This window comes from Nicotiana sylvestris, chromosome 8 (genome assembly GCF_000393655.2).
Source record: "Nicotiana sylvestris chromosome 8, ASM39365v2, whole genome shotgun sequence".
In the NCBI taxonomy this organism is placed as follows: Eukaryota; Viridiplantae; Streptophyta; class Magnoliopsida; order Solanales; family Solanaceae; genus Nicotiana; species Nicotiana sylvestris.
This window is the reverse complement of record NC_091064.1, coordinates 147626791-147652493: the sequence shown is the minus strand read 5'-3', so window position 1 is coordinate 147652493 and position 25703 is coordinate 147626791. Positions and strand designations below refer to the sequence as shown.

The window sequence follows — 25703 nt, the reverse complement described above, 5'->3', positions numbered from 1 at the left end:
ACCTCATCAAGCAGTTTGTCCGCTCGCTAAAAGGAAATGCTTTTAACTGGTACACAGACCTCGAGGTTGGATCTATCGACAGCTGGGATCAACTAGAGCAAGAATTCCTCAATCGCTTTTATAGCACAAGACGTACGGTGAGTATGATAGAGCTTACAAATACTCGTCAACGAAAGGGGGAACTAGTTATCGACGTTATCAATAATTGGAGGAATGCAATCCTCAACTACAAAGATAGGCTTAGTGAAGCTTCAAGCATATAGATGTGCATCCAAGGCATGCATTGGGGATTACGCTACATCTTGCAAGGTATCAAGCCTAGCACATTTGAAGAACTTGCAACTCGTGCCTACGACATAGAATTGAGCATGGCCTCTACTGAAAATGAAAGGCTACCCATCTATGAACCTCGCAATGCGAATGACAAGCAAGAAGTCAGGAAGTGGGGCAAGTTCGTACCCAAGTCTGAAAGCAAAGAAGCTATGAATGTCAAAACATCACCTATGAAGTTAACGACGAAGGTGAGCAAGAAGCAGAGTATGAAATCCATTTATTTTCAAGACAAGCCAAGTGGAAAGTTGACTCTAAAAGAAATGCAAGAAAAAGAGTACATATTCCTGGATTCTGATGTGCCAGCCATTTTCGAAGAACTCCTCGAGTTAAATCTCATTGAGCTTCTGAAGATGAAGCGACCAAATGAAGCTGGAAAAACAAATGACCCAAAATACTTCAAATATCATCGACTTGTAAGCCACCCTCTGGAGAAGTGCTTTGTCTTAAAGGATAAAGTCATGGATTTGGCTCGCAAAAAGAAGATCGTGCTTGAAGATGAGAAAGCAAGCGCAAACCAAGTCTCTATCACCTTTGGCTCATTCAGTCCGGATGACTTATGTGGTTTTAAAGAAAGTAAAGATGAAGAATTACTAGAGAGCGACAAAGCTGAAGTCAATCAATCTGATGATGATGAAGGTTGGACATTGGTGACTCGTCGTAGGCACCACAAAAGGAGACCTGCAAATAATCAATAGAACAACAATAAGGAAGATGATGGTAAAAAGACCAACGAAAAAGAATCCAGTTAGGCATTTGAAAAAAGCAAAAGTGGAGATGCACCATTCTCAAAAGCCACGAAATCCAGTGACCTTGGAGGAGTTTTTACCAAGTTGGTTCCCCACAAAGATTTCTCATAAGGGCATTGATGCCTCTTGTTGCCATGCTGATAAAGGGGAAGAAAAGAGTGATGACCTACCATTGGCACCATCTTCGGAAAAGCCCATCGAGTCCACTCCTCAAGAAGTTAATGCTTGTGAGGAAAAGGTCACGTTCACAAATGACGATCTTTTGCTAGGTGACACTCCTCATAACCGCCCATTTTACCTGGTTGGCTATATGCGCGATGAAAGGGTAAATCGGATTTTGGTTGATGGAGGATCCTCAGTGAACATTTTGCCAATCCACACTTTGAAATAACTTGGTATTCCCATGAACGAACTCTCAGAAAGTTGTGTGATGATCCAAGGATTCAACCAAGGGGGGAAAAGAGCCATAGGCGCGATCAGGCTGGGAATCACTATTGAAGATATGCAATCAAGTGCATGGCTGCACGTGATCGACACGAAGACTTCATACATGTTTTGCTTGGGAGGCCTTGGATACATAAGAATAAAGTAGTTACATCTACCTACCATCAATGTTTAAAATACTACGAGGGTGAAGTCGAGAAGATGGTAGTGCTGATGATGATCCATTCACCGAGGTTGAGTCACACTTTGCTGATGCAAAGTTCTATTTGAAGAACCGCATTGTGAAGGAGCTGAAAATTGATGATGGCATGAAAAGCAAGAATAAAGAGCCCTCAACTAAAATAGAAGAGGTGACTACTGGTAAAGCCAAAGCTGCTAGTAAAGAGGTACAACCCAACACGAATATGTCTTATAGAGGGAATGTTACGTCTTGTGGCAAGAAAGTAAGTCCGGCACTCCAATATATCCCTAAAAGGAAGAAAGATGAAAGTGAATCATCTAATCGCCAAGCCAACATGCTAAAGGAGTTAACTCTTCCAGTCAAACGAATTGAGGCAGTAAAGTCATCCTCAATGCCACTTGCAAGGTTTGTAGCCCAAAATCGTTTGCAGAATGTGGCACTCCCTACAAAGCGAACAGATGAAGGTTTTGACCCTAACGCTTACAAGCTATTTTGCAAAAACTGGATACAATCCCAATGAGCCGTCAAAGTTAGGTAAGCTCCAACCAGAAGTTGTAATGAGGCAACCACGTGAAGGTTTGGGATACAAGCAACTGTCACCAGTGTGCATCTCAATAAGAAGGGCAAGCAACAACTATATCACTGTAGAAGATGAATCAGCCGCTTCTAACAAACCTTCTGTCTTTGATCGAATTGAAAGATCACCTGTGAGTACCTCCGTGTTTTAATGATTGGGTCCACTAAAGAAGGGGAACAAGTTCCGGAGAAATTTTTAAAGCATAAGAACACCCGTTTCTCCCAAAATCCAGGAGATCTCTAAGGATTTCCAAAGTTTGGTTCCTCCTAGAATGAGGCGACAAACAAAACTTATGGTTTCATGTAAAGAAGTACTGAAGGTAAACCATATATTGTGGTCTATACTAAGGAATGTGATGAAGACGAAGAAAGTGTAGGTTCTTCGTATCTTGTTACTGGACAAATCAAGAATGGCATTCCATTTTTGATGGAAGATAATGCGGAGTTGGAGGATGTTTCGCCATGTTATCACATATCCTTCAATGATGGGGACCCTCAAGAAGATGAAGATGCTAAAGATGCTCCACCTGAACTTGAAGAATGAGTGAAGACGACAGTTGATGCCTTAAGAGAAGTTAACCTTGGCACCGATGAAGAACCAAGACCCACCTACCTAAGTGCTTTACTTGAAGCTGAAGAAGAGAGCACTTATATTGAATTACTCAAAGAGTTTAGGGATGTATTTGCTTGGAGTTACAAAGAGATGCCTGGCTTGGACCCGAAAGTAGCATTCCATCACCTTGCAGTCAAAAATGGTGCTAGTCCTATTAAACAAGCTCAAAGGCGTTTTAGGCCAGACTTGGTTCCCTTGATTGAAACAGAAGTTAACAAACTCATCGAAGCTGGATTTATTCGTGAAGTTAAGTACCCAACATGGATTTCAAGTATTGTCCCTGTAAGGAAGAAAAATGGCCAGATTCGAGTGTGCGTTGACTTTAGGGATCTTAAAAATGCGTGTCCAAAAGATGAGTTACCGCTTCCCATTCCAGAACTGATGATCGATGCTACTACTGGGTATGAGGCAATGCCATTTATGGACGGTTCGTCGGGTTATAACCAAATACGCATAGCACCAAAGGATGAATAGCTTACTGTATTCCGTACCCCAAAGGGTATTTATTGCTACAAGGTAATGCCTTTTGGCTTGAAGAACGTTGGTCCTACTTACCAAAGGGCTATGAAGAATATTTGCGATGATATTCTCCATAAGAATGTCGAATGCTATGTTGATGACTTGGGGGTGAAATCAAGATAGAAGGGCGACCACATGAAAGACTTGAGGATGGTATTTGAATTTCTCCGGAGATACCAACTTAGGATGAATCCATTGAAATGTGCCTTTGGAGTTACTTCTGGAAAGTTCCTTGGTTTCATTCTCCGACAATGAGGGATCGAAATTGATCAAGCCAAAGTAGATGCCATTTTGAAAATGCCTGAGCCTCGAAATATCCATGAATTGAAAAGTCTACAAGGAAAGCTAGCATACCTTAGAAGATTCATATCAAACCTGGTTGGGAGGTGCCAACCGTTTAGTTGCCTCATGAAGAAAGGCGTTCCTTTCAAGTGGGACCAATCTTGTAGCAATGCCTTCGAAAGTATCAAAACCTACTTGATGAAGCCTCCAGTTTTAGTAGCTCCTATACCTGGAAAGCCACTGATACTATACATTGCAGCGCAGGAAAGGTCTGTTGGAGCACTATTGGCCCAAGAAAATAGTGAGGGTAAAGAAAACTCTCTTTACTACTTGAGAAGGATGATGACACCTAACGGGCTGAATTATTCGCCAATTGAAAAGTTGTGTTTGGAGCTAGTCTTTTCAATTCAAAAGTTAAAGCACTACTTTCAAGCTCATGTTGTCCGTCTTGTTTCTAAAGCAAACCCTATCAAGCTCGTGATGTCAAAACCTGTTCTTAGTGATCGACTAGAGAGATGGTACCTCTAATTTCAACAATTCGAGATTTTGTACATCCTTCAAAAGGCTGTAAAAGGACAAGCATTGGCAGACTTCTTGGCAGATCATCCAATACCTAATGAATGGGAGCTAACTGATGAACTACCTGATGAGGACACAATGGTCGTTGAAGTTCAACCTCCATGGAAGATGTACTTTGATGGTGATGTGCATCGTGGGGGAGCCGGGGCTGGCGTAGTATTTGTCACTCCCCAAGGTGAAGTCTTGCCTACTCCTTCACCTTGACATAACTCTGTTCCAACAATGTTGCTGAATATCAAGAATTAATTATTGGGCTTGAAATGGCCGTTGATATGAAGCAATTGCAATTGCAAGTCTTTGGTGACTCCCAGTTAGTGGTCAATCAGCTTTTGGGTAGTTACGAGGTCAAGAAGCCTGAACTATGCCCATATCATGATTACGCTAAAAAGTTGATGGGGTGGCTAGGTGATGTGACTATTCAGCATGTGCCAAGGAAAGAAAATAAGAAAGCTGATGCTTTAGCTGCTCTAGCCTCATCATTAGCCCTGTCTGACCAAGCGCAAGTTACCTTCTGCCAAAATGGTTAGTACCGCCGCCAAATGAGGCTGAAGGTGAAGAAAACGAACTCAAGTATCTTATTGTTGTTTCTGAAGTTGAGAAAGAAGAATGGAGACAAACCATTATTGACTACTTATGCTATGGGATACTTCCAGAAAATCCGAGGAGCAGGACTGAAATCCGTCGTCGTGCACCTCGTTTCCTTTACTACAAGGATACTCTATACAGAAGGTCGTTCGAGGGAGTACTCTTGTGATGCCTAAGAGAAGAAGAAGCTCTCCAAGCTTTGCAAGAGGCACATTCTAGGGTATGTGGGTCATACCAGTCTGGACCAAAGCTCCACTTCCATATAAAAAGGATGGGATATTATTGGCCAACGATGGTAAAAGATTGCTTAGACTACGCTCGAAGATGCAAGGCTTGTCAATTCCATGAGAATTTTATTCATCAACCTCCTAAAGTGTTGCACCCGACTGTTGCATCCTAGCCATTTGACGCTTGGGGATTGGATGTTGTTGGACCACTGCCAAAGTCTTCTGGTGGGCATCTATAAATCTTGGCTGCAACTGACTACTTCTCAAAATAGGTTGAAGTTATTGCTCTTAAGGAAGTAAAGAAGGAAAATGTTGCAAGTTTCATCCGAGTAAACATTATTTATCGCTTTGGCATTCCTCGTTACATAGTAACGGATAATGGAAATCCATTCGATAATAGGTAGATGAACAAGATTTGTGATCTCTTTGGCTTCAAGCAACGTAACTCTTCGATGTACAATGCTGCCGCCAATGGTCTAGCTGAGGCATTCAACATGACTCTATGCAACTTGTTAAAGAAAGTCATCTCCAAATCCAAATGAGATTGGAATGACCGTATGGAAGAAGCTCTATGGGCATATAGGATGACTCACCGCACGCCAACACAGGCGACTCCTTATTTATGGAGTCGAAGTCGTCTTGCCACGTAAGCGTCAAATACCTTCGTTACGACTGGCTATTCAAGAAGGGATCACTGATGAAGAAAATGCTCGAATTTGGTTAGAAGAGTTGGAAGCTCTTGATGAAAAGAGATTGGAAGCTCAATAGAGTCTTGAATGTTATCAAGCTCGATTATCTCGCTCCTTCAATAAAAGAGTTCGCCCGAGATCCTTTCAAGTAGGAGATCAAGTCCTTGTCGTATGAAGACCCGTAATTACTTCTCATAAACCTGTAGGGAAGTTCACTTTAAAATGGGATGGGCCATATATCATACAAGAAGCTTACTCAAGTGGGGCTTACAAGCTGGTTGATGCAGATGGTATGGGGATCGGCCCTATCAATGGCAAGTTTTTGAAAAAGTATTATCCTTGAAATTGCAATGCTCCTTGATGCACGAGCCTAACTGTATGTTGCTACACTCCTGGCCCGCAAGAGTATAAACTGTGTACGGCCCAAAAAAAAAGTCCGCTAGGTTGAAAATCTCGAAAGAGGCGGCCTAGGAAAAAGTTAGGATGTAAAAAAAAAGTCCGCTAGGTTGAAAATCTTGAAAGAGGCGGCCTAGGCAAAAGTTAGGATGTAAAAAAAAAGTCCGCTAGGTTGAAAATCTCGAAAGAGGCGGCCTAGGAAAAAGTTAGGATGTAAAAAAAAATTACCCAGTCTGAACTACGGTATGACTTGATCCTCTTCACCGAGGTACGTAGGCAGTTTAGAGTTTCATTCTAAGTTCAGTCGCATAAGTTCAAAGGATACATATTGCCCCAATTGTTGTTCGAACGAAGTATGAAGGAATGTAATATCAAGCTGAAATGCCATCCTCCTACTGAACTTTGACCTCATTTGATTTAAAGAGGGCAACCCTCCATGGTAAATTGATATCTTCGATCGGCAGATTTTAGGAGGATGTCAAGTATTTACATTGAAGTCCATGGATTCTCTATGTCTTCAGGTTCGCCAAACCTTCAAGTTTGTTGGTCTCCAAGTCCACCCTCTGCCTTATAAAAAAAAGGGGAAGAGAAGAGAGGCATCAAAAGGAAATACAAGTATAAGGAAAGGATTGCTTGGCACAACGTTTCAAATTCAGTGAGACTTGAACTCAAGATATTTGTGTGAATATGGCTCTTAAATTTCGATTGATGACAAGTAAGATATCTTCCGATCTCGAGGCTTTCATACCAAGATATGAATTTTTGTGACACTGCGCAAATCTGGAATTGATGGCGTGGTGCAATGTAAAGTTGATTTCAAAATATTATCTGGGACGATTCCGAAGTTGTTTGATTGAGAATTTTGGATATATTCTAAATCTTGAAGTCTAGTTTTCTTGAAATCAAACGGTTTTGCAATTTCGATATTTCTACACCAAGATATGAATTTTTTGGTGAGACTGCGCAAATCTGGAATTGATAGCGTGGTGCAATATAAAGTTGATTTCGAAATATTATCTGGGGCGATTCAGAAGTTGTTTGATTGAGAATTTTGGATATGTTCTAAATCTTGAAGTCTAGTTTTCTTGAAATCAAACGGTTTGCAATTTCGATATTTCTACACCGAGATATGAATTTTTTGGTGATACTGCGCAAATCTGAAATTTTTAACATGGCGAAATCTAAAGTTGGTTTCAAAATATTATCCGGCGCGATTCTGATGGTTTTTGATTCTGAGTATTGGATATATCTTAGATATTGAAGTCATCAAACGGTTCATTATTTGGACTCTCCCATGGCAAGATATGAATCATTTGTTACAAGCACGTAAAACTGAAAATTATGCGACTAAGATAAAAGTCGAACAATGTAAAGCAAAAGAGAAGCTGAAATATTTAAGCCCTCGAAGTCTCCAAGTTGAAGTCTTCAAGTGTATTCAAGTTGAAATCCCCAAGTTGAAACCTTCAACCCCGTTGGTCTTCAAGTTGAAGTCTTCAAATCCAATGATCTTCAAGTTGAAATATTTAGGCCCTCCAAGTCTCAAAGTTGAAGTCTTCAACCTCGTCGGTCTTCAAATTGAAGTCTTCAAATCCGCTGATTTTCAAGTTGAAATATTTAGGCCCTCCAAGTCTCAAAGTTGAAGTCTTCAAGTCCGTCGGTCTTCAAGTTGAAGTCTTCAAATTCGTTGATCTTCAAGTTGAAATATTTAGGCCCTCCAAGTCTCAAAGTTGAAGTCTTCAAGTCCGTCGGTCTTCAAGTTGAAGTCTTCAAATTCGCCGATCTTCAAGTTGAAATATTTAGGCCCTCCAAGTCTCAAAGTTGAAGTCTTCAAGTTCGTCGGTCTTAAAGTTGAAATATTTAGGCCCCCAAGTTGAAGTCTTCAAGTCTTTCGGTCTTCAAGTTTCAGTCTTCAAATTCGTCGATCTTAAAGTTGAATTGTTTAAGCCTTCCGAATCTTCGAGCTGAAGTCTGCAAAGTCCGCCAAATCTTCAAAGTTTTCCAAGTGTTCAAGTTGATGTCGTCTTCGAGTTGAAGCTTTATAACTTTCTAATCTTAAGGTGGACATATAAGTCACTTTGCACCTTAAGTTGGCCTCTTCGCGGATTTGTCCTTAAAAGGAACTATAACTTTCCAATCTTAAGGTGGACATATGAGTCCCTTTGCACCTTAAGTTGGCATCTTCGCGGGTTTGTCCTTAAAAGGAACTATAACTTTCCAATCTTAAGGTGGACATATGAGTCCCTTTGCACCTTAAGTTAGCCTTGCCGATAGTCGAGCCACATTGAGAGTAATCTCTCTGGTAATCGGGTCACATTGAGAGTAATCTCTCCGGTAGTCGGATCATTTTGAGAGTAATCTCTCCGGTAATCGGGTCACATTGAGAGTAATCTCTCCGGTAGTTGGGCCATATTGAGATTAATCTCTCCGGTAGTCGGGCCATATTGAGAGTAATCTCTCCGGTAGTCGGGTCATGAGAGTAATCTCTCCGATATTCGGGCAAGGATGAATATTCATCCCCTCACACCCCAAGATTGTCTTCTTCATGCGTGGATCATCTTGTTAAACAAAAGCACATAACTAAAAAAAAGACAACAAAACAAGAAAAGCATAAGAAAAAAAGAAGAAATTACCTTCACATTAATGCTTCCAAGTCTATAAAACTAGACTCAAGTGGCTTGCAAATACTGTGAATTGATGCTAAACAAATACGTACTGGGGTTTATATAGATATCAAAAGGCAGCTGCGAGAGGACAAATACCGATGTGGGATATTGCAATTATTTTTCATGTTGGATTCGGCTACTGCATTGTTACTTCTTAATAGGATTGGTCTTCGCAGGAATCCAAAAGCAATTGAAAATGCTATTTGGAATTGAGATCAATCGCGGCTAGGACTTGTATTCAACTCGTAGGACTTGATTGGGCGTGCCAGAATTTGTAGACAATAAATTTGCGTCGAGAAAATAAAATCAAGACCGAAAATATTGCAACAATCGTAGTATTTATTTGAAATATTTGAGTGTTACAATCTCTATGAATCCTCTGATTCTTCCTTCTAATAGTAAATAAATTCAAGGGTCTTTGAGCTTGATCTTGAATATGTATTTATTGCCTCGAACGATGATCTTGTTCTTGAGCTTGAGCTTGATTGCTTGAACTTGACCTTGATTTGTTCTTCGTTCTTGAACTTGTACTTGATTTCGTGAACTTGAACTTGAAGCTTGAAACTTGTGGAGGAATTTGCAGCGTTTGATCTACGAGCTCTTTCTTGCTTCTTGTTATAACTTCTTGTGTCTTTTCTGAGTTATGAAGACCCCTATTTATAGTTGTGGAAAGGAGGAGTCATGATAAGAATAAACTCTTTCCGACCAATCAAATTGAAGTGTGACATGACCGCATTTGATTGGCCAGAACATGTCACTTGCACACGTGGCGCGATTTCACTGGCCTTTTAGTGTGACTGGGCATGCCTTGTCATATTGACACATGGCACGATCCTATTGGCTCTTTCGTTTGACTTGGCGTGCCACGTCATTTGACACATGGCACCAAACTGGGCCTCTAGAAAGATGACATCTTGGGCTTGATGAAGTGGGCTCATCACTCTAGCCCAATGGATTAAGACTTATTTATTTAATCCATTTATATTGGGCTTATATAATTAATTCAATTATATTAGCTCATATCTTTATTTATATCAATATATTTTGAATTTAAAATATAGTCCAAATTATTTTATGAATTTAATTTCAATAAAATTTATATGCCTACACAGTGATAGCTGGCTTAAAAGCACAATATCAAGAGGCAGTAAAACGAAGCGATATCAAAGCTATAGTTTTGACTGGTGAGTGTTTTTTTTTTTTTTTAAAAGATCAATCACATATAAGATTTTATCATGCTTAATTTATATATCGAAATTAGTTTTTCTTCCGTATTTGTATTCTGTATGTATTTAAGATGGAATGAAATCCTCCGTTCTTATTTAGTTGTCAGGATAAAACTTTGCACAATCTTAAAAAAAAATTAATTATGAGTGTAATTTGACTACTTTATCCCTCATTAATTCTTTAATCTTTATCTATCTCTTAATTTGAGTAAGGGCAAAGTTGGAAAACAAAATTCTCTTGATTTGTTAAATTGATAATTATATAAAAACAATTACGTATGCACAACAACTAACGGATAACGGAGGGAGTAACTGCATATATATATATATATATATGGGGAAAATAGGTTTTGAATTCCCAATATTACTTATGTGGCCGTAGTCAAAATTCTCCTCCATTGGGTTGGTGTTGCAATAAAGTGCATTTAGTATATAGCACTTAGGTAGTTAATTAGAGAAGATAAGCCACTAAATTCTAGAAATATTAGGGATGACAAATTACCACAAAATTGCACAGGTTGTCCCATTAAGGGATTGGCCTTTAAATATTATCTTTATTTTTACTTTGTTACAGAATTTGGTTTCTTCTTCACCAAGAATATAGTTCTTCAATATTAGAAGTTTTGAATTCCTATTTGGGAGTAAAATTGGAAGTCAATAATCGATTATTATTAAAATTATTTAATATTTATAATTTGTGCATTTTTTTTTCAAACGCCAATTTAGCAATTTACTTTTAAAATCTCAAATCTCCAAATTGGTCCTCAAAAAGTGTTGAATAAGACAAAGTGAATCTTTTTGATTTGATGTTATTTGATTAAATTGGTGATTGGGGATCATTTATGCTGGTATTTAGAGGTTTTGTTTCAAATTTGAGATTATTTGGAGTAGATTTGAGGTGGTTTGATTGAAATTAAAATTGCGATTTTGAAGAATACTTTGTTGAACAAAACAAAAAATATTATGCCGATCGAGTAGATTTTGATGAACAATTTAACAGATAAGTCAATTTTAGATAACACAAAGTCAAGCCAATCTGGTAGGGTTCGGTGAACAGTTAAACAAGCACAACATACAAACTGGGTAGAGATTGTGAACAATCTAACAAATAGGTCGAATGTAATTAATACAAAGTCATGTCAATATGATTGAGTTTGATGTACAATTGAACAATCACAAAATCATGTCATTCGAATAGAGTTTGTGAACAACTAACAATATATGTATCTATATATATATTAAAGCAAGAAAGTTTGAATTATGGTTAAACCAAGTGGCAAGCTACTATAAAGTCACTTGGCAATCTTAAAGAGTTTGTAGGAGATTGTCAAATCTATATCTATATATAAATTAAAGCAAGAAAGTTTGCATTATGGTTAAACCAAGTGGTAAGCTACTATAAAGCCACTTGGCAATCTTAAAGAGTTTGTGGGAGATTGTCAAATAAAAAAATATCTCACTTAAGAACTATATATTAAATTCCATTTATTAAAATTAAATTAAAATAAATAAAGTTCAATCATTGTACTAATATTTTCTAACTGTATTTTTTTATTTGGAAAGTAAAGAATTTTGATATCTATAGCATTTGGATTCCTTTTCTAGTATCGAGTGAAAAGAATATATCCTACCGTAATCTAATGTGCAGTTTTAATTTATTTTAAGAATTCAATACTTTTTAATGAGTTGAAGAATATATTTTAAGGTTTTAACCTAAAGCTTAGAATGTAGATATATTTAATAATTTATTTATTTCATAATGGATAATCCAAAGTAACTGTTTTAGACTAAGTTTTCTGAATTTTAAACAAATATACAATAAAAATAATTTTTTTAAAGGTTAAAAGCTTCAACAAAATAATAATTACTAGAAGTTTAGTAATACAAATACCGTAACATTTTTGTGAAGTACTATATAGTTTGATCATATGCACTGTTATTTTTGTCCATTATTGAATAAAATACTAAATGAAAAAATTAAATAAAATATCATACTTATTAGAGAAAATAATTTAGAAAGAGGGGGACAAAGATAGTACGAGAGAATTTATACTTTGAATTAATATAAATGATAAAATAAAGCAAATAAATAATTATTACTCAAAAATATTTTTGATAAATTCAAATATTATGTAGTAAAAGATTAAAAATAAATAAAAAGATTATTTTAAGAGAAATAAAAAATCATATTCATTATGGTATATTATAATAGAAGTAACATATAGGGATATAAAGTAGGTGACAAGCTAATAAAAAGTTAAGTAATAATGTAATCATATTATGTAACAGGTAACACAGTAACAATAGACAAAGAACAAAAAATAGAGAATTTCTATCTTATCTTAATTTATTTACGGTAAAATTAATTATCTAATATATTATAATTTATTTTATATCTCAATTGTTTGGAAGCAATACATACATTTTTTTTCTACTAATGTTAGCGGTTGCTATGCTAAAATATATAAGAAGGGAGGATAGATTCTTCTCTAATGGTTCAGGTATGGACAATCACTTTTTAGCGCGTTGTTGATATTTATGTTCTCTCAAATTGTATGAGCCAATTGATCGAGCAACCGATGGGGTCGAATATACATATATATATATATACATACATATGTGTGTGTGTGTCAATTAGAATGAAATAGATTTGGATAGAGTAAACACATAGATAAATATAATTGCACTATTTGGGATTGCTATTTACACAAAATAAAGTGAATCACAAAATCATAAGGTAAGATTCATTTAATTAAGAATTACATGTAAGAATTCATCTTCTTTTAGTACATGTGCATCCTAAAAGAGAAATATTTAAAGTAGGTTAATATTTATTAATTATAATATATTAATCTTAACTATATCCCAAAGGTATTATTTAAATTGTTAAAAACAATGTGACTTTAATTGTGTGGTTAGCAAAATTATTGAGCAAATTACGATCCAACTGTTTTATAAGTTGGTAACTCCTACAAGTTAGAATATATTGGTTGTTAATAAATTATCATGTATGTATATATTAATTTGTCACTGTGTAATTTTAGTTTGGTAGAAGCTGATGTTGATGTGAGAATTTATTATGTTGAGATAATAATATAATATATTTTTATAATTTAAATTAAGATATTACTAAATGTTTTTATTTGTTATTACTCTATATAGTATGACTTCACTCAGTTTCAATATAGATGAGATAGTTTGACTTGGCACGAAATTTAAGAACGAAAAAGAAAACTTTTGAAACTTATGATCTTAATAGTTTTGTGGGGCAATGATATTTGCATGGGTGTAAGAACTTCTCATTATATGTAAAATGGGTAAAATAAAAAATTTAAAGTTAAATTATTTCCAAATACAGAAATGTATCATTCTTTTGGAACATGCTAATAAGAAAAATATTTTATGTAAATTAAAAGGGAAAGGATATTTATTTTTGAATCATATTATATTTTTATTTGTTTGAATCACCCGCTATATATGGGGTTATAATATTTAAGTTTATGTCAATAGTTATTCGTATAATTTGTTCTTTTAAACTTATAGAATTTAGTAGCATCACAATATTATCCTTTTACTAGTAGCAAATATAACATAAAATCTACAAATTATCCGGTGAGAAATCTCTGACAAACAATAAATGTGCGTGAGGCCAGGGTCATTTTAAATACTTTTAAAATAGAAACAATATTTAAAAACCAGCCCGTTATATGGTTATTCCTGTCAATCGCTCATAAAAATATGACCCGCACAATTTAATCCAAATTTGGCAGAGGGCTTCTCATAATTTCATATCGGGTTAATTTGTACATAGGGATGGCAACGGGGAAGGCGGGTGCAGGGTGGGGTGGGTTTTGTTTGACGCGGGGCGGGTTTTTTCTTATGCGGATGTGGGGCGGGGCAGGGCGGGTTAAAATAATTTTAAAATTTTTTAAAGCGGGGCGAGTTGCGGGGCAACTTTAAATTTTATCTTTTTTAAGCAAACTAATTATTTAAACTACAGTTTCACATTCTTCTTCACTAGCACCAATGACGTAAGGGAATAATAAGTGGAATGTGGGTCCCAAAGTATCAAAATCTCTATCTCACAGTCATTTGTGCCTAATTTTCAGAATCATGAAGAAGAAAATTTAATTATTTGTAGATTTTTTCTTTGCTATAATAATATATTATGCATATAGAATTATTATACATACATAAAAATTATAGAATAACCACACATATAGTTCAATTTTATTGTCGGCACTTTCTCAATTTCTCGTGCTCTTCCTGACATGGACAACTAGTTTATTTTGGAAGACCGGCATAACACTCTCTCATTTTTATGTTTATGTGATTCTATTAAACACTTCATTTTATAAAATAAAATGTCAAACTAATTTGTTTTAGAAAAAAAATTAAAGAAAAAAATTAAGTGGGGCGAGGCAGGTTCAAGCGAGGTGGGTTGAAAATTGAAAAAACAATTATGCGGTGCGGGTTGAAATTTTTGTGGGTTTTGCCAAACCCACCCCGTCAACCCGTCCCGCCCCATTGCCATTCCATTTGTACAAAGCTCATGTCGCCCATTGTTGGGCTGATTTGAGTTAATATATAATCGAAGTTATCCAAAAGAACAAGAAATTTCATCGATCATCCTCCTTAAGGGCTAGTGTTCAACTTTTGCCATGTTAAAAAAGTTTAGTAAATGTAAATATCCGTCAGAACTTGTGCTCCTCCTCCTTTTTTTCCTCCTTCTTCATCTTCTTCATACGTGTTGCATAGAATATTGAAAACCCTTTGCTTATTTATGATTGGTTTAGTTGAAGAACTTGAAAAAAAAATTATTGTTGGATTTTGTTGAGCTTGATCATTAAAAGAAAACAACGTGTGTCTACGGATTTTTTTATTTTGCGTTGAATCTAACTATTAAAAATTATAAGGGTTCATATTAGAATGTCGAATATCAAATATGGAGTCAACAACGATTGGTAAAAATTCTAATAAATTCTCGATGATCCGCACCGGAATTTGCAAACAAACATGTTTCATAGTTACGCTACGATTTGTACCAAGCTTCTGGTGATTTGCCAAGACTTATGAAAGTTCATCCATCAGAAAGTACTCCTGCTGATCCGCCAGAATTTATAAGCAATTTATTTCTCATATAATTTGTACTATGCTCCTGGTGATTCACTAGGACTTGGCAATCCCATCAATAAAAAACTCCTGATGATACACCAGGATATTATATATACTAAACTTCAGATAATATGCCGTGAGTTATGGCAAGGTAAATCTTCTGGTGATGAACTTCTAATTAGAAAGCTATTTTGCATAATTTATTTAAATAAGGTCAAAACTTATAGAGTGGCATGAAATAGCCTATTATAAATCTTCCATAAGAAAACATGTCAAAATTCCTTTTGATATACATGTTAGATGAAGTCAAAATTTTAAAAAAAAATGTATTAGTTTTGTTTGGTATGTAATCAAATAAATTATAAGATAATAACCAAAAAAAAAAATTAAACTTAGTTCAAAGAAACAAGTTCGGGCATGACCCATCGTTTGGTAGCTCGTGTTCTGCCTCGTGTAAAAGATCAAGAGCGGATAATGAAAAAATTCTTGAAACTTTTGACAAATATGGGAATTGGATAAAATGTTGTGCAGCTAGCATAAGGTGGTGAAAATTTTCTGTAACTTATCATCCTTCAGTAGTAGTTAATTCACCAACTTATTTTCTTTTCACAAGAATCATAATTTGCTAATTCAAAAGATTCTTACAAGTTCAATAATTATTAGGTAAATCATTATGATGGTGTTTTTGATTCTTCCTTGGTAATAACAAAGGAAGAGGTGAAATAAAGAGATAATGCTTGTAGTAAAAGAAGGAAAAAGAGATCATTCATGTTGTGAGGGTCAGTGAGGTCAGTTACAAATTATGAAGAGTATATTCACTTAAAAATAGGTATCTGCCTCGTGAAGAGGAGCAATTTTCCAAGTTCGAAGGTAAAGCTTTTGGACATCTTCTGTTGTTTTTTAACGCATTGGACCAAATTAGATCTTTAATTTGGGCAAAGCACACAATTTGAGTGACATACGATATTTCAGCGGTATTAGTAGATATTATGGTTTACAACTCTCTTGGAAAATTAAATTTCTCTTCCAACATTATAGGGGATGGCAAATTTTGTGGTGGTCTTGATATCAACGTCGTTCAGAATGTTCAAAAGAACGGTATTGTTGTAACTCAGATTTTCTTGTACTAATTTATGATAATGCTCTAAATGTGAAATGACCAGCTTGTTGCTTGATATGTCAGGGGATATCTCACTTCTACCGGATGCATCAGTTGATCTTGTGATTGACACAATAGAAAGTATTAACACATCATAATCACTAGTATCCTCTAAGATATTTGCCTATTTTTTCCATACTGACATAGATAATTCAGTTGGAATATATACCACAACGGAAGCAATAATAGAATCTTATTCACGTGTAATTTAAACAACTAGCACGTATGGAGATTTTAGGATTACCTCTTGAAGCGTAAACACAACAAATCTAGGTCGTTCTCCAGTTCCTCAGTTGAAAACACACTAGCAGATTTCCACAGTCTTCTACTGTGTTACCCAAACAATAACCGAAAATAGAGAATTTTGGGTGGGCAAAATTCTAGTAGAAACCGCAGTCAGAATCATGTAAAAAAACGTCCAGCCCTTATATCCATATATATAGCTGTATTTTTTAGGTCAAAACCGTTTTCAAAACCTGTTAGGTTTCCTTCTCCCACTAAGGGACGATTTCCACGTTTTCTTTCCACTAAGTAACAGTTTCCACTATTTTCTATTATTTAGGCACAGTAGGGACCACAGAATTTAATTAACAAGGCTTCATATTATGATATTAATTTCGAAATTCTGAAACTAATTTCCATCATATTAAATTACGAATTATTCCACTAAAAAATCGTAATTGCACTCCTTAGTTCAATTTCGAAATTCTTCCATAAAACCTTATTTAACTCCCCTTGTTAAGATTCAGATACTAATCAGTCAAATTAAATTACTGATTATTTAATTTATTGATTACTTCCTTTAGACTTACACTTAACTTATTTCATGTGTCGGATACAAAATCCACCGGTCGGGTTTACACATGAAAACTTATAAGCTTTCATAAAGGAGTATCATCAATCTCAAAATCGAGACATGGATTCCATCAACTAATTATTACTTCGCCAATGTATATCATTGTTATCCAATTTACCAGGCTTATTGACTCGCGAAAGAATCTCGCCTTTTAATAAATCAAAACAACAAGTGACATACACAGCTAATAATAATTATATCAGGATTAAGAGTATAAGTACATTAAATGGACTAGAGAAATTATTTTATAAAGTCAGTATAAAATACTCATCTCTACTTGATCCGTTCAATACATACAAAATGTACTAGCACAAGAAGTTGGAATTAAACCATTCCCATAATCAAGATAAATTATATTTAATCTTGTGCTACAATCATTCCGATGATTTGTCCAATTCCATCATTAGATTGTGAACATTAACTTTTATGTCTTACAAGAACCGATGATTTAATCTTCCGTGTATAAGCTAAACTCTATACACTAAATCATCTACTATGTAAGCAATGGACGCACAAACCAACACATGATCTATTTAAAATGAAACTTTATTGAATTTAAACAAGTAAATAAATAATTGTTCATAAAGAATACTATAACAATACGCATGGCTTATAGTATATTCTAACAATCTCCCACTTAGACTAATAACCATGCGTCTACAATTTTGACACTCATTCCTTCTACATGCTTATCAAAAGTCTTTCTGTGGTAAGCTCTTAGTAAACGGATCTGCCAAGTTGTTCTCTGACGCAATCTTGGTGACCACTACATCCCCTCTCTGCACTATATCACGAATTAAATGATATTTACGCTCAATGTGCTTTGCCCTCTTATGGCTTCGTGGCTCCTTTGAATTTGCAACCGCACCACTATTATCACAGTAAAGCGTAATTGGCGCTTGAATCGAAGGAACCACACCCAACTCTCTCAGGAAGTTACCGAGCCAAACTGCCTCTTTGGCTGCCTCAGAGGCTGCCACATATTCGGCTTCCATGGTGGAATCAGCAACACAAGTTTGCTTGATACTCCTCCAACTTATGGCTCCACCTCCAAGAGTAAACACATTACCTGAGGTAGACTTTCTAGAATCTCTGTCTGATTGGAAATCCGAATCAGTATACCCAATAGGTACCAGGTCATCCGATTGGTAGATCAACATGTAATCCCTAGTCCTTTTCAGGTACTTGATTATATGTTTAACCGCCGTCCAATGCTCTTTCCCAGGATTAGACTGAAATCTGCTAACAACGCCAACGGCAAAGCAGATATCAGGCCTAGTGCATAACATAGCATACATGAGGCTCCCCACAGCTGATGCATAAGGGACCGCCTTCATCTTTTCTATCTCTTCATCAGTCTTAGGAGACTGATCTTTAGATAGAGAAATTCCATGTCTGAAAGGAAGGAATCCTTTCTTGGAATCATGCATGCTAAACCTGGAGAGTATTGTATCAATATAAAGACCTTGGGACAAGCCTAATATCCTTTTCTTGCGATCTCGCAAGAGTTTGATCCCAAGGATATGAGCCGCTTCTCCCAAATCTTTCATATCAAAATGTGTGGACAACCACTGCTTAACTGAATTCAACATGCCCACATTATTTCCTATGAGCAGTATGTCATCTACATATAAGATCAAAAATGCCACTTTGTCCCCATCCCACTTTTTGTATACACAAGATTCGTTAAGACACTGATCAAAACCAAAAGTTTTAATCGCCTTATCAAAACAAGTGTTTCATGCCCTAGATGCCTGTTTTAGTCCATAAATGGACCTTTTAAGCTTACACAACATGTGCTTTTTGCCACTTTTCATAAAACCGTCTGGTTGCATCATATAGATGCACTCATCAAGACTTCCATTAAGAAAAGTTGACTTGACATCCATTTGCCAAATCTCATAATCATAATGAGCAGCAATGGATAAGAGAATCCTTATAGACTTAAGCATGGCTACCGGCGAAAAGGTTTCCTCATAGTCAATCCCTTCTTTCTGAGTAAACCCTTTCGCTACAAGTCTTGCTTTAAAAGTTTGTACTTTTTCGTCTACACCTCTCTTTTTCTTATAGATCCATTTGCATCCAATGGGTTTAACCCCATCAGTTGGTTCTACAAGATCCCAAACCTGATTAGAGTACATAGACTCCATCTCTGATTTCATAGCAGCAACCCACTTATCGGCATCCTTATCATGTAGTGCTTGGTCGTAATTGACAGGTTCGGAGGTAGGCTCCTCAAGGATCCTATCATATGATTCTCCCAAGAGCGTGTAACGAATTGGCTGTCTTATTTCTCTCCCACTACGACTACGCACTACATCAGTTGCAACTACATCACGTTGATTTTGTGGTTGAACCACAACATCATCAGGAACCTGAGTCTCCATGTTATCCACAGGGATATCAACGACTTCTTCCTGTTGTGCAGTCTGCTCAACATGACTCCCACTACTTTGTGGTAGTATGACTGCGGGCACTTGTTCTTATGGTACATGAAGTCTATTGACATTTCTCCCACTACTAAAGTGCAATGGTATGTCAAAATCGACTTCCGGGGTTTGGATATGGTCGTTTTGATTTTCAGATGACTGAGTTTCCATTCCTTTGCTAAGTTCCTGTAAAACGAGTTTACTTCTAGGAACATGGTTCATCAAATAGTCCTCTTCTAGAAACTTGGCATTTGTGCTAACAATTACCTTTTTCTCTTTAGGACAATAGAATAAACCACCTTTCGTCCCTTTTGGATAACCTATAAACACGCATACATCCGTTCTTGCCTCCAATTTATCCGTTTTCCCCTTTAGCACATGTGCCGGACAACCCCAAACTCGAATATGCCGCAGACTAGGCTTGCGCCCAGTCCACAATTCTGTAGGGGTCAAGGGTACTGACTTTGAAGGAACTAAGTTCAGAACATAATTCGCCGTTTCTAAGGCATGTCCCCAAAAAGACGAAGGCAAATCGGAATAACTCATCATTGATCTAACCATTTCCATAAGAGTCCTATTTCTTCTTTCAGCTACACCATTTTGTTGTGGAGTTCCAGGTGCAGATAATTGAGATGTAATTCCACATTCTGATAAATAACCAATGAAGTCCGTAGAGAGGTACTCCCCACCACGATCAGATCGTAGTGTCTTGATATGTTTATTATGTCGCTTTTCAGTCTCAGTCTTGAATTCTTTGAACTTTTCAAAACATTCAGACTTTCGACGCAACAAATAAATATATCCATATTTTGAGTAATCATCTGTGAAAGTCACAAAATACTCAAAACCACCTCTTGCTTGGACATTCATTGGACCACACAAATCAGAATGAATTAATTCTAATTTATCACTTGCCCGATTTCCTTTTGAGGGGAAATTTCGTTTTGTCATTTTCCCTTCTAAACAAGATTCACAAGTTGGTAGTGCCTCCACTTTCAATGAACTTAAAGGTCCATCCTTGACCAACCTGGAAATTCTGTTCAGATTTATATGACCCAAACGCAAGTGCCATAAATATGTTTCACTCAATTCAGAAGAACGTTTTCTCTTGCTTGGTAAATCAACATTATTCAGTTCTTTAGGTGGTAACGGTTTAGGAATAGAGTCAACAACAAAAAGACCATTAATCAATGTAGCCGAAGAGAGATAACGCTTATTATGAGTAATAACACATTTATCAACGTCATGACAATTAAAATCATAACCATCTCTCATAGCGCTAGAAACCGAAATTAAATTCCTTCTAACGGAAGGTACATATAATGTGTCTTTTAAAGCTAAAACTCTACCACTACCAAACGAAATACTAATATTTCCTAATGCTAAAGCTGGGGCTGCTGAACCGTCTGCTTGATAAACATTGATTTCTCCTTTACTTAGCCGCCGCGTTACCTGAAACCCCTGCAAATAAGTGCAGATATGATTAGTGGCTCCCGAATCTACACACCATGACATGGTAGAAACAGCCGCTAAAAATGTTTCAACGACAAGTAGATGTAAATCACCTGGTTTATTTTTCAGCTTGGCCAGATAAGTTGGACACTGCTTCTTATGATGCCCGGGCTGCTTGCAGTGATAACACTTGCCCTTAGCCTTTTTCACACCAGCAGTCGCGCCACCAACAGAGGGTTTTTGAGCCTTTTTCTTTTTCTGCCCGCCTCTCGGCTTAGAAGAAGAACCTGCCTCAAAATTCAATGCCACGGGAGGAGCTTGGGACTTGATAATAGTCTCTGCCGACTGCAGCTCATTCAACAATTTCGCAAGGGACAAATCCATTTTGTTCATGTTATAATTCAGGCGAAATTGCTGAAAACTGTCAGGCAAAGTCTGCAGGATCATTTCAACCTGCGTGTCCTTATCAATGTTAGCTCCAAGGACCTCCAGTTCATTCAGAAGACTCATCATCTTCAGAACATGGTCCCTGACCGATGAACCTTCAACCATTTTGGTATTCAGAAGGGCTTTCATGGCAGTCTGCTTAGCCGCACGATTCTGATCTCCGAACATTTCTTTGAGATTTTCCAGAATGTCATAAGCAGACTCCATCGACTGATGCTGATGTTGCAGAACATTCGACATGGATGCCAAAATGTAACACCGCGCCATCTCATCAGCCTTAATCCATTTCTGGTAAGCCTTCTGTTCATCATCTGTGGCATCATCTCCAGGTTTTTCTGGACACACCTCATCGAGCACAAATTTGTACTCTTCAGCAATTAGAACAATATCCAAATTTCGTTTCCAATCAACATAATTTGGACCCTCAAGTTTGTTTTGGGTAAGAATGGCAGTAAGGGGATTAAAAGCAGTCATTGTTAATCTGGGAGACATTAAATATTTAAATAGATCAAATCAGTTTGTATTATGAACATTAAAATTCAAAACACATTATATATATACAATCTATGCACCTTGAACAACAAATTTCGATGGGAAAGAAGCTATTCTTGCAATATACATATATAATGACAGATTTTCACTCCATAAACTTAAACATGTCATACTCAGATGGAGAGTAAACTGTTAATTTAAGCCAAGTGAATATCAACATTCAACATATATTAGTCCCATTGAACCAACATGCATACTTAGATGGAGAGTAAATACAAATAATCAATGACTAGTATAACATAGTGATTATTCATAATATTTTTATCCGATATGGAAGAAGACCTACTTCAACGTGTAAAAACATTATATCACTGATTTTTTAAGCCCGGGGACCAAGGGAATTGATCCCCACAATTATTGGAATTAAAAACAACTAAAAATAAAATTTCAGAATTTTAGAAAAACAGCAAAAACACCATCTAAACGACCCCGAACGCCCAAAAAATGACTTCAATCATTAATCCATGAGTATTGCTCACTGGGCCGTTTCGCATGGACCTGCCAAGTTTCAGGTCAATCGGAGTCCGTCAACTTTTTGACCTCCGATTTTCTGTCCTAATTCAGCAAAACGTATTTTTCCGTTTTACATGATAAAATTCAATTTTCAGATTATTCTAACTCAACATCACCAATATTAAAAGGATACATCAAGTTTTCAGAATAATCAACACAACCCATAACAGATAATCACACCAAAAAACAGTGCAGGTTTTCAGAAAAACGAACTTTGCATGTAATTCAAAACTTGCATATAGAACATGATATTAATCCTTATGGTTTATCCTAATTATTTAATTAGACATGAGTAAGCTCTTATACCAATTTTTGGAATATATACCACAGCGAAAGCAATAACAGAATCTTATTCACGTGTAATCTAAACAACTAGCATGTATGGAGATTTTAGGATTACCTCTTGAAGCGTAAACACAACAAATCTAGGTCGTTCTCCAGTTCCTCAGTTGAAAACACACTAGCAGATTTCCACAGTCTTCTACTGTGTTACCCAAACAATAACCGAAAATAGAGAATTTTGGGTGGGAAAAATTCTAGTAGAAACCGAAGTCAGAATCATGTCAAAAACATCCAACCCTTATATCCATATATATAGCTGCGTTTTTAGGTCAAAACCGTTTTCAAAACCTGTTAGGTTTCCTTCTCCCACTAAGGGACGGTTTCCACGTTTTCTTTCCCACTAAGTAACAGTTTCCACTATTTTCTATTATTTAGGCACAGTAGGGACCACAGAATTTAATTAACAAGGCTTCCTATTATGATATTAATTTCGAAATTCTGAAACTAATTTCCATCATAATAAATTACGAATTATTCCACTAAAAATTCGTAATTGCACTCCTTAGTTCAATTTCGAAATTCTTCCATAAAACCTTATTTAACTCCCCATGTTAAGATTCAGATACTAATCAATCAAATTAAATTACTGACTATTTAATTTATTGATTACTTCCTTTAGACTTACACTTAACTTATTTCATGTGTCGGATACAAAATCCACCGGCCGGGTTTACACATGAAAACTTATAAGCTTTCATAAAGGAGTATCATCAATCTCAAAATCGAGACATGGATTCCATCAACTAATTATTACTTCGCCAATGTATATCATTGTTATCCAATTTACCAGGCTTATTGACTCGCGAAAGAATCTCGCCTTTTAATAAATCAAAACAACAAGTGACATACACAGCTAATAATAATTATATCAGGATTAAGAGTATAAGTACATTAAATGGACTAGAGAAATTATTTTATAAAGTCAGTATAAAATACTCATCTCTACTTGATCCGTTCAATACATACAAAATGTACTAGCACAAGAAGTTGGAATTAAACCATTCCCATAATCAAGATAAATTATATTTAATCTTGTGCTACAATCATTCCGATGATTTGTCCAATTCCATCATTAGATTGTGAACATTAACTTTTATGTCTTACAAGAACCGATGATTTAATCTTCCGTGTATAAGCTAAACTCTATACACTAAATCATCTACTATGTAAGCAATAGACACACAAACCAACACATGATCTATTTAAAATGAAACTATTGAATTTAAACAAGTAAATAAATAATTGTTCATAAAGAATACTATAACAATACGCATGGCTTATAGTATATTCTAACAAATTCTGCAATAACTTATTTGTCCTGATGTTGGTTATTGTAGATGGGAAGAAGCCTTCTGTTGGGATTTGCCCTTGGTGGTGGCTTGGAATTGGCCATGGTTTGTTATTTTTTGCAAATTGTATTGTTCAACTTTATGGTTTTACACTTTTGTAGCATTCAGTTTTTTGGCTAACATGCTTATATCATTGATATTTTCTAGGGGTGCAGTGCTAGAATTGCAACGCCGAAGGCTGAGCTTGGTCTACCTGAACTTAAGCTTGGAATTATTCCTGGTTGTGGAGGTAATGATGTCTGGCTTTGTTGAATTGTTGTTGGTTAACTGAGTGCTTTCTGTTGCTTCCGTTATCCATTGACTTTCCTGATAAAGCCACACATATGCTCATAGGCACTCAGCGTCTTCCAAGGCTCGTTGGGACATCAAAGGCCATTGATATGTCGATGGTAAGCCATATTCTAACGATTTATTTTTCTATCAATTGGTGTTTCCGTCTCTTGCATGGGGAGATGGTTTCTGTTGATTAATTGATTAGTCCAATGCAGCGAGGTGCCTCGTGAATTGCATGGACTTCTCTCTATTAGATGAGAATTTCTTCAATTTAACGATCACAGTCTGCGTTAAGTGACCAAATAATAAATACAATATCAACGGATTGATGCTGCCGTAGTTCTGTTGAAACTGGCAAAAGAGATACTCCATTCTTACAGAGCTTTTTCTTGTAACATTTATTTAATGTTTGAACTGATTAAGTTGTTTGGCGGGGTTAACAGATTATCTAAACGCGCAAAGCTTGGGTCTTTTCCATTTTCCCCTTTCCACCTATCTTTTTGTTAAACACTGGTAATTACCATGTGACAGTCATCCAAGATCATTACTTCTGAAGAAGGGAAGGAGTTGGGACTTATCAATGATGTGGTATCTTTCAAAGACCTCTTAACAGTTTCTCGTCTCTGGGCATTAGATATTGCAGAAGGACGGCAAGCCCGTCTTAATACACTTCAAAGGACAGATAAAATTGAACCTATACGCGAGTCATCTGCTATCCTGGAAACTGCTAGGCAAAAGGTTTTGAAGACATCTCCAAGTATGCCTCATTATAAAGCCTGCCTCGATGTGATAGAAGAGGGCATCATTTCTGGAGGTTATGCTGGAGTTTTGAAGGTGAAGCTTATATAAAGCATTCCATAAAGTTCTGTACCTCTCATGCAAAAACTTTTAGTAAAAAGATGCAAGTGCAGATTTATGTATTTGCTACATGAGATCTTGTATTTTCTATCTCTACTATTTTTTTGTAGTTATTTTGATTGTCTTTCGAACATTTATCGTGAGATTCTCCAATCTGGTTAATTTTGTCAGTTGTCGAGTTAATGGGTTGCTGCTATTTGTAGGAGGACAAGGTTTTAAGAGAATTAGTCCTATCAAAATCTGCTAGAGCTCTGCTTCATGTGTATTTTGCTGAACGTGCAACATCAAAGGTACAATCT

At 36.2% G+C, this 25703-nt stretch overlaps 1 pseudogene; it reads left to right on the top strand.

Annotated features, from left to right (window-relative positions):
- The window catches only part of LOC104221368 (peroxisomal fatty acid beta-oxidation multifunctional protein AIM1-like), a 43536-nt pseudogene that overhangs the window by 8357 nt on the left and 9476 nt on the right, over positions 1–25703 (top strand).